This window comes from Prionailurus viverrinus, chromosome C1 (genome assembly GCF_022837055.1).
Source record: "Prionailurus viverrinus isolate Anna chromosome C1, UM_Priviv_1.0, whole genome shotgun sequence".
Classification (NCBI taxonomy): domain Eukaryota; kingdom Metazoa; phylum Chordata; class Mammalia; order Carnivora; family Felidae; genus Prionailurus; species Prionailurus viverrinus.
Window position 1 is genome coordinate 110,497,964 of NC_062568.1, and position 10,867 is coordinate 110,508,830.

Here is a 10,867-nt window from a genome sequence, read left to right on the forward strand (position 1 = left end):
CTCTATCACCTTGTGTTAACGGGCTGAATGATGTCGCTTCAAAATTCCTATGTTGAAGTCCTCTAACTCCCAGTACCTCAATGTGACTCTGTGGAGATGGGGCCTTTAAAGAGGCAATTAAGATAAAAAGAGGTCATGTGGGTGGGCCCTAATCCAGTGTCTTATGAGAAGAGGGGAGATGAGGACATCCACAGAGAGGGAGGACCATGTGAAGAGACAGGGAGAAGATGGTCATCTGTAAGTAAGGGAGAGAGACCCCAGAAGAAACCCAGCCTGTTGACACCATGATCCTGGACTTCAAGCCTCCAGAACTGTAAGGAAATACATTTCTGCTGTTTAAGCCACCTGATCTGTAGTATTTTGTATGGCAGCCCTAATCAACCAATACACCTGGTCCTGTATCTTTTTTTCTCTCGTGATATTTATCAGTGCTTGATATTTATTTGCTTGACTAGAACACAAGCTTTATAAAGATAGACTTCACCTTGTTCACTGATATGCCCTCAGCAGCAAGAATAGTGCCTAGTACATGCTAGCACTCAAACATTTGTTGAATGAACACATCCCCTCTGTCACTACTATCTTGGGGCCCATAATATCCTCCTGCATTACTTAGTCCTAATACCCTTTCTTGCCTTCTGTTTCCCTTTGAGAGCTGGCCGCTGCTTATCTCCAATCCACGCCTCGCACCTCCTCACATATCCCCCCTGGCCAGACTGAACCGTTTTAGGAACAGGAAGCCTCCTGTGGCCTCTGGACTTTGGTACACGTTGTTCCATCCCCTGACCCCCGACACACTCCCTTTTCCCACCTCACCCCTGCTTATCTAGATACCTCTCATGTTTCTGCTTGTCTCGCAACAGGGGGCTGTCTGTCTTGTTTATTGTTGTGTTCCTAGAGCCAAGTACAAGAGTTGGCACAATGGACTTCAGCAAAGATTTGGGTTTTTTTTTAATATTCTTTTTTCTTAAGCGTACTTATTTTGAGGGGGTGCACAGAGGGAGAGTGAGAATCCAAGCAGGCTCTGGGCATCAGCGCTGGGCCCAATCCCATGAACTGTGAGATTCTGACCTGAGCCCAAATCAAGAGTGTGATGCCCAGGGGTAAAGATATATTGAATGGATTTTTTTTAATGTTTTTATTTTTGAGAGAGAGACAGAGCATGAGCAGGGAGGGGCAGAGAGAAAGACAGTATCCAAAGCGGGCTCCAGGCTCCGAGCTGTCAGCACAGAGCCCCATGTGGAGCCTGAACCCACAGACTGTGGCAGTCATGACCTGAGCCGAAGTCGGAGGCTCAACCGACTGAGCCACCCAGAGGCCCTTACTGATGGATTCTGAAATCCCTCCTTGTTTGTGCTCCTGTGCACTCTTCCCCACTCGCCACCAGGGGGAAACATGGAGTGAAGGCAAACACCCAGGCTTCCACTGGGTTCAAATTATACACTACTCTGTGCTTTTCTGTGACCCCTGGACAGGAATTTCTTTTTTTTTTTTGGACAGGAATTTCTGAGCCTCTCACGTAAAATGAGATGATTATACCAACTAATTAGGGTTGTTGTGAGAATTAGGTAAGTAAATGTAAGAGCCTTCAGAGAGGGTTTTTTGTTTGTTTGTTTGTTTGTTTGTTTTGCCTTTTTGTTATTTCTGCCCTCTAGATTCTGAGGTGACACAGGCTTCCTCACCTCGTAGGGAAATTTGGGAGTGCACTTCCCAGCCTCCCTCTCAGCGGACAGTGCCTCCTCTCTTACCCCTTACCAGGGGCAGTGTGCTTGTGTGTACAGGGGAGCCCTGACTCCCCCCCTCACCAGTCACGTGGCTGTGGGCAAGTCACTTAACTTCTCTGAGCTTGTGTTTTTCCAATTATTAAGCAGGGATGTTAACATTTGCCTACCTGACGATCTGCCCTCGGGATAGATGTGAGCATTTCATAAACTCCTCACCCGCCCTTGGCCTTGACTCCTTTCTCTTTATGTTTTTTGTTTTTGTTTTTTTTAAATTTTTTTTCCAACGTTTTTTGTTTATTTTTGAGACAGAGCATGAACGGGGGAGGGGCAGAGAGAGAGGGAGACACAGCATCGGAAACAGGCTCCAGGCTCCGAGCCATCAGCCCAGAGCCTGACGCGGGGCTCGAACTCACGGACCGCGAGATCGTGACCTGGCTGAAGTCGGACGCTTAACCGACTGCGCCACCCAGGCGCCCCTCTCTTTATGTTTTTAAGTGAGTGCTCCTAAGGTTAAAAGGATTTGCAGAGTGAGTCGCTCCTTGGATGGCCAAAGTTAGGGCCTCCCCGGGTAGCAGACAGTGGTGACTCTTCTCCCACATCCCCCGGCTTGTATGGGTAGATTGACTTTGGTGGGAATTTACCCGGCAGACCCTCCTGAGGGCCTCGTGGCTGATCTTACTTCCCAGAGCTCTTGGCTGTCTGGCAGGTGCTGAGATGAAATAACTGGCATTAGACAAGGACAGTCACAGCTATGTGCTGACTCCCCTTTAATAGTTTCATGTAGATGGTTCAAAAGGACAGCCAGGGGATCAAAACTCCAAAGGGCCCACTTGCAGAGGAGGAAGAGAGTCCTCATCCCATCCCAGCGCCAGTTCTCAGAGCACCAGGACCTGGCATTGCTGGCCCGTTGTATTTGTTGTAAGCAACTCAGGTCTTTGCACGTAGTACCTGGCACTCCTTCTCTTTGCTGGAATCCTCGGGGGGCATTGCCCATGTATCTGCAACGGAGGCAGGAGGAGTTAAGAACAACTATTTCATATATATTTTACTATATGCCAGGGAAGTATCATTCTTCAACACTGGGGCTAGAGTTGCCATTCCCTGAGTACCCTGGGGCTGCGAGAGAAAGCTCAAGTCCCTCTGCCTGGCTGGGGAACTCTCTAGGAAGAGGGCTGTGTGCTCCATTCAGACCCTGCCCTCTAGTGGCCCAGGGGACTGGCCTTGCAGTCCTGACTGCTCTGTCTACCCTGCCAGCCTCTAGGAACCTGGTCCCCGTCTAAGGAGGGGGAGAAAGAGAGAGAGATGAAAAGCACTGTCCTCAATAAAAAGCTGATCTTCCCAAGGACTCCTTTCTCTCTACCTGGCTTTTGAAATGTAGGCTTCCCTGAAGGTTGGAGTTGGGGTGAGGTGGCATGACCCACAGTCTCCATTTTGGAAGCAAAGATCCAAACTGGTATCAGAACTTGAGAGAGCACCGGTCCGGGAATCACAGGCTGTGAGTTCAAGTCCTACCTCTGTATGTACCATCTGTGTGACTTTGGGTAAGTCCGTTAACTTCCCGTGAACAAGCTTGTATATCCTCATTTGTGAAATGAGGCTCTCATATAGTGTCTCCTTCACAGAATTATCCCCGGGCTCTTCTCCTTGATTAGCTATGCCATGCACTTAATGATGTGAGGAGGAAAGTGCCATACAAATGTAAGGCATCACTCACATTATTCCTCAGAAACCTCTTCGGAGCGTTCCTCTGAGGGTTCCCGAGGCATGGGCACCCTGTGCTGGATAGCGTACTGTTGGTGAGAAGATCCTGGTGACTGTTTTGGGGGAGTTTAAGCCGCTTGTGGGACGGGGAAAGAAACGCCTACCTTGGAGTAAAGATAAAGAGTCAGGGATTTGGATTCCAGCCTTAACGCTCTCCCGGGCCCTATGACCTTGGACAACCCACTTAACATGGCAGAGCCTCTGTTCATGAGAATATTGATGGGGAGGCTGCTCTCTGTGAGTGGGAGGGAGCAAGTGGTAGAGGGTGAGAGCAAAAGAGCTCTGTGAAAGGTCTGGAACATGTAGCTGCTCAAGAACAGCTTCTTGAATGAATCTACATCTTCATGTGTTTGGGCCTTAAACTAGACTTCAGTGGTGTTCACCATAGGCCCAGAAGTGTGAGTCGCTCCTTGTGGTGTGGGGATCCTTAGAGAAGGCAGGTGTGTGCTTTGGAATCCAAGGCATGGCCCAGGTAAACAAGTAAAGCAGGTGTGCCATGAGGTTGGGGCCAATGGTGATAAGGCTGTTTATACCGGTTGGGAAAGCAGGGCATTTTTCTCTGAGACAGGCTTTCTGCAGAGGAAAATCTGGATTCGAGAGAGATTAAATGTCTCAAAGGTAAAGGAGAGATGTAAGGAAATGGCCTGCACTGAATCACTGCAAAGGACAGTATTCATCAGAGAATTAATTTGGAAGGAAATAGAGTGTGAAATAGCAGCAGAGCTTTCAACTCTGGGCACTGTGGCCTTAGAAACGAGGCTTGCCAAGGCCCAGCCCGGGAGCTCCTTCCAGAAAAGCAGTCGGGGGATGCCCAGAGACCACAAATTGCTGAGCTCGGAAGGAACTGATTGAGTGTGTAATTAAGGGGAGGGTTGTATAACACTTGGGTAAGTCGAATTTGATGGGGTCAAACCAGCGGGGCTTCTGGGAGATGAGAGAGCGGTCCCTGGAGCTGTTAGTAAGGGAAGCCAGATGCATAAGTTTAGATCCAGCTTACCTGGGCCTTGTGGAGACGAGGATGGAAAAGATCAGGAAGGGGAAAGGTTGAGTGAGTGTTCCCTAAATCAGAGGGTCCCCAGATGCTCAATACCGTGATGGTTCTGTTCTGGGAGTGAGGTAACATTATGGAGCAATGGGAAAAATCCCCAGAAACTGAAAGATCAGAGGGCCTGTGACTTGGCCAAGGACCCATAGCATGAAGGAGCTCTAATTGGACTCTGAGTCCTGATTGTGGGTCCAGAGTGTATCTTGCGGTGCCACGCAGAGGGTGACAGCTGGAAGGGAACTGGCCAGTGTGTGAAGGGGGCGTCCTGTATCCGGGATGAGGGTAATCCCGGGAAAGGGTACCATTCACAGTATATCTGTGGACAAGATGGATATGTGTTGGCCAGATACCGAAACAATTAGGTCTGTTCATAACTGGTTGAATTCCTATACCCCAAATCCGTACCTAGTATTCCCTAATCCGCAAGGCCCCACCTGACGGGACCCCTGCCCACCCTTCCACCTCATCCCCTACCCCTTGCTTTCCCCTCAGATCTTGAGATGTTGGCTCCTGTTTGTGATTCAGACCTCAGCTTGAATGTGATTCTGTCTTGTGTGGGTTATTTCCTTATGTGCTTATGTGTATGGTTAATTTAGCGTTTACTTTTGTAGAGATACACTAGAAGCCCGGTAGCTAGACGCTCAGGCCCTGCAGCCGGACTGCCGAGGTTGACGGTCCATCATTTAGAATCTGTACGATCTCGAGCAAGTAACTTCACTCCTCTGGGTCTCTGTACACTTAACCTAGAAAATGGAACAGTGATAGTATTTACCTCACAAGATTTTGTGAAGAACAAACACGTGCAGTGTTTAGAACAATGCCTGGCACATAGGAAACACTCAATAAATGTCAGCTATCATTATTATTTTTATCATCCTCTGTCTCCCCCTCTGCAATCAGCGGGAATCTTGTCTGGTTCTCTCACTGCAGGATGTTTCTCTAGCACGTAGGTCAGGACCTGGCACATAGGAGGGTTTCAATATATATTTAATTTGAATGTGTTTGCTGAATTCATAAAGTAACTAAGTCAATAGTCAATCGTTTTTCAGGGAAGTGTTTTGTGGCATATGTAGGCCTCTGCCCATTTGGACATATTTGTCAATAATCTGGGTAAAAAATACAACTGAACAACCAGGGTGTGCAGGCTGGATACACTTACTAAAGACATAAAACTGGGAGGAATAGCTTATTGAATGACTGAATGACTGAGTGGATAAATGATAGGTGTATTAGATATGTCCATGCCAATATCGTTTGTTTGTTTGTTTGTTTGTTTGTTTGTTTTGATCCTGAGCCAAATATTATGAGATGGAACTTACTGGGAATGAATACAAAGTGCTTGATCTCAAAATCTATTGCCCACAATGGGATAAGCGTGGTTGTGAGCAATGTGTTCCGTGTGAATCAAGAGTATGATGTGTTCCTCAAAGTTCTAAATGTGCTGTGGCTGCGCCGGTGCCTGGAATGAGGGCCGTGGTTCTGTCCCTCTGCAGAACCCAGAGACCTATGCTTGGATCTGGCAGGCACACTTGCTAGCAGAAACAGACAAACACGCCAACCGGAGAAGGACCAAGGGGGAGGGATCAAAGGGGCTGAGGACATATTTGATACAATATTTACATGGGCCCTGAGGACCGCACTCAGACCAGTATATAAGCTACAGGGCCATGGAGACCTGAGGTCAATGTAAGGAAAACCTTTGAGATACTCTGAGCTGGCCGTGGGTGAATCGGGCTATCTCAGAGGGTTCCTGTCACGGAAGGATTTTGAGTTTACACTGGCATTTAGCCAGACTATTGTAAAGGCTCATACACCATCCAAGGGGTTGGAATAAATGGTTTTAAAGTCTCTACCCACCCTGAGAATCCATGGCTCTGTGATTCCACAGCATCTTTCATTCCCTGTAAACAGTCTGAGTCAGAGGCAGGCCTCATTTTTCTTTTCATGTGGTCAGGGATGGGGTTTGGTCCTCTAACTTGATGATTCTGAACCTTAAAGAATCCCTTGAAGAGTCCACCATGTTGGGCCCAGTTGGGCTTGGAGGCGCCAGGGAATAGTAGCCCTTGCAGACACCTTCTTGTGGCTGCTCCCCCCATCCCATCTTACAATGTCCACTGTAGTTGGTGCAGCTTTCTCTAAGGCTTTTCTGGGCTACCTTTCAGGGGAGCAGCGAGAGGACTCCCTGGGTCTCCCTTCTGAAAGAAGAAAGTTTCCAGCTCCAAATAGAACTTTCTTATTGTCCAACCAGCACATCTGTGAAGCTTTTAGAATTTACTCACTAGCAGAGACATTTCAGATGTCTGCATTGTGAGTTCTGGGGTAAATCTCAAAAATGCACTGATAACTCAGCTGGTAGTAGACCTATGCACATATGTTATCTGAAATCAGTCTCACAAACTCGGTGGCATTGAAATGTGAAGCAGCTGGCTCAGAGAGTTCAAAGTCAATGATCTGGCAAGAGGCAGAGGCAGGACGTAGACCCCCACCTTTGACCTTGGGGTCGGCTTGGTTTTTCTCCCCACATCTGTCCCCTGGGATGTTGCTTTCCCTTTGGCTTTGTCTCCTTCCCCACATGTGGTACCTCCTTCCTTTTGGTGTCTTCCTTTCTCCAAAGCTTACCTCCACGCATGCTCTGGTTCTTCACCTCCTTCTTGAGGTCTTCCTGCCAAGGATGGCGCAAGTTCTCTCGTATCCTCGGTCCCTCCCACTCAATTAATTGCTTCCTTTCTTCCTGATTTAGTAATATTACCATTGTCTCAAACTTTATTTCTGCTTTTCTTCTAGCCAGCATCCTGTTTCTCTTGCCTAGTACTGCCAAACCCACTGAATGTGTACAATTCAGCATCTCTGTCTCTTTCATACCCAAACCCTTTCCCCTGATCCTTACGCTGGCAATCTGGCTTCCGTTTCTTAACCAGAAACGCCCTCTGGGGGACCAGAGCATCAGTCAATCAATTTTGAGAGCCATTCTTAGCGTCCTCACCTTCCTGGATTCCTCAGGAGCATTTGGCCCGGTGGACCACCTCCTGGATCTTGCAAGCCACTTTCCCACCCCCTCAGGATTTATGCAACTCTATATTTTTGTAGCTACCCCAATGACCGGATTGATTCTTTTTTATCTGGACAACCATTTCTTCATCAGTTACATGAGAGAGGTGGGCTAGGATCATTTCTAAGGTTTCTTCCTATGTTACGAATTTCAGCTTCTTTCTCTGGAATTTCTTCCCCTACTTCCAATGGTGCCAATCCTTCATGACTTAGTTCCTGGCCCTCCACTTGGTTCTCTCTTCTCTTACTTCCACGGAGAGATAACCCATACTCAGCTCCCGGTGGAGGAATTCACATTTCCATAGCTAATCCAAACCTGTCATCCCCCTGCTCTTATTTCCAACTGTCTGCACATAGTTGCTAAACCATCCCTTCATACTGAGCACTTCCTCAACCCCAACAAGCACTGGCTTCCCAACTTCCCCAGTTTTTACCCATGATACCAGAGGCTTGTATGAGGCGGGGCGGGGGCGGGGGAAGCTAACGGCCTCTAGGCTACAGTCTGAGAAAATAATGAAGAAGTAAAAAACGGGCTGCTATCTGGGTAAAGGGATTTTGTAGAGGAAAGACAAAATGAAACCATTTAACTCCAGATCCTTCTCTCTTCCCTAATCAGGATTTTCTAAGAAGGGAAGCCATCTTCAAGCCAAAAAAGGCCAAGCATTGTTGGGATGGATGAAAAACTTAGATGAGCATATAGCACCTGGTTGCTTCTAATGAGTTCAGATCTTCGTGTGCAGATGCTTAATGCCCTGAGATAGAGGAAGAAGTTCTAGATGTTACTTCAGAGAGTAGCCTAGGACAAGTTATAATTATCTCAGAGAACCAAAATATAAAGGCAAATGTGGTCCTAGTTTTTCAAAACCCATAAAATGAGAGACTGTAGAATCTGAAGACCAAGAGCTTCTTTGTCCCCAGTAGGTCTAGAGTTGGTTCTTTTTTTTTTTTTTTAGGGGAGTTTTTTATTCTGTATAACTTTTTTAAAACGTTTATTTATTTTTGAGAGAGAATGAGAGAGAGAGAGCACAAGAGCAAGGGAGCGGCAGAGAGAGAGGGAGACAGAATCCCAAACAGGCTCTGTACTGTCAGCACAGAGCCTGATGCAGGGCTTGAACCCACGAACCGTGGGATCATGACCTGAGCTGAAATCAAGAGTTGGACACTTAACAGGGGTGCCTGGGTGGCGCAGTCAGTTAAGCGTCCGACTTCAGCCAGGTCACGATCTCGCGGTCCGTGAGTTCAAGCCCCGCGTCGGGCTCTGGGCTGATGGCTCAGAGCCTGGAGCCTGTTTCCGATTCTGTGTCTCCCTCTCTCTCTGCCCCTCCCCCGTTCATGCTCTGTCTCTCTCTGTCCCAAAAATAAATAAACGTTGAAAAAAAAATTAAAAAAAAAAAAAAAAGAGTTGGACACTTAACCAACTGAGCCACCCAAGCCCTAGAGTGGATTATTTAACAAGTAAAAGTCTGTGAGCAAACTCTCTTTTCTGTTTGGGTTAATAGACCAATAAATCAAATATTCCCAAGAAATTCGATAAAAATCTTTCCAGTCAGTGTATGTTTCGCAGTCTTAACATGTTGGCAACTTCCTTTTCTTCTGTTGTGTCATACGTGTGTTTGTGATCACTTGTTTTGTGTCTGACTTCTTTAGTAGACTATGAGCTTGGTGAGGACCAGATGTCACCATCCCTGACCAGTTTGCTGCCGTATCCATCATTCCTAGCTTTGTACGTTCTGACTAAAAAAACAAACAAAAGAATCAATCACTTAATAGGTAGATGGGAAATGTGAGCTGGATGATAATGGACTTATAAGTGATTGTAAAAGTACATTTAAAAATTAACAAACTACTGAATTGATGTCAATCTGAAGATTAGTTCCAACTATAAAACTCTTAGAAGAAAACATAGAGGAAAAGCTTTATGACCTTGAATTCGGCAGTCATCTCTTGGATATGACACAAAAGCACAGGCAAGAGAAGAAAAACTAGACAAGTTAAACTTCATTAAAATTTTAAAACGTTTGTGTATCAAAGGACACTGTCAACAGAGTAAAAAGGCAGCCCATAGAATGGAAGAATATGTTTACAAATAATATATCTGATAAAGGATTGCTATCCAGAATATATAAAGAGCTCCTACAACTCAATGCGTGCGCACACACACACACACGCACGCACACATACCGGTTCAAATGGGCAAAGGACTTGAATAGACATTTCTCTAAAGAAGACATACAAATGGCCCATAAGCACATGAGAAGACGCTCATCATCAGGGAAATGCAAATCAAAAGCACAATGAGATACCACTTCACACCATAAGCCATCAGATAGCTATGATTTTAAAAACCCAGAAAATAACAAGTATTGATAAGGATGTAGAAAACGTAGAACCCTTGTACACTCCTGGTGGGAATGTAAAATGATATAGCCATTGTGGGAAACTGTGTTGGTAGTTCCTCAAAAATTTAAGCTTAGAATTGCCATAGGATTCAGCACTTCCACCTCTGTAATGAAGTCAAAAGAGAGGGGCACCCTGGATGGTTCCGGTGGTTAAGCATCACTTTGGCTCAGGTCACGATCTCACGGTTTGTGGGCTCAAGCCCCCTGTCGGGCTCTGTGCTGACAGCTAGAAGCCTGGAGCCCACTTCAAATTTTGTGTCTCCCTCTCTCTGCCCCTCTTCTGCTTGTGCTCTCTCTCTCTCAAAAATAAATAAACATTTTTTTTTAAAAGGAAAGTCAAAAGAGAAAAGAAGTTAAACTAAAAGAAGTTTAAGCAAAAAAAAAAAAAAAGTTAAAACAGGGACTCAAACAGATATTTGTACACCCATGTTTATAGCACATGATTCACCATAGCAAAAAGGCAGAAGTAAACTGAGTGTCCATAGATAGAGGAATGGGATGAACAAAATGTGGCAGATACATGCAGTGGAGTATTACACAGGCTGGAAAAGGAAGGAAACCCTGCCACATTGCTACCACATGGATGAACCTTGAGGACATTACACTAAGGGAAATAAGCCAGTCATAAAAGGACAAAGACCGTATGTTCCCACCTATATGAGGTACTTAGAGTGGTCAAATTCATAGACACAGAGAGTAGAATGGTGGTTGCTAGGGCTACATGAAGGGCAAAATGGGGACTTACTGTTTACGGGGGACAGGGTTTCAGTTTTGCCAGATGAAAGGCGTCCTAGAGATGGATGGTGGTGACGGTTGCATGGCAATGATGCCCTTACCGCTGCAGAACTATGCACTTTAAATTGTTACAATGGTAAACTTTGTTTTTGTTT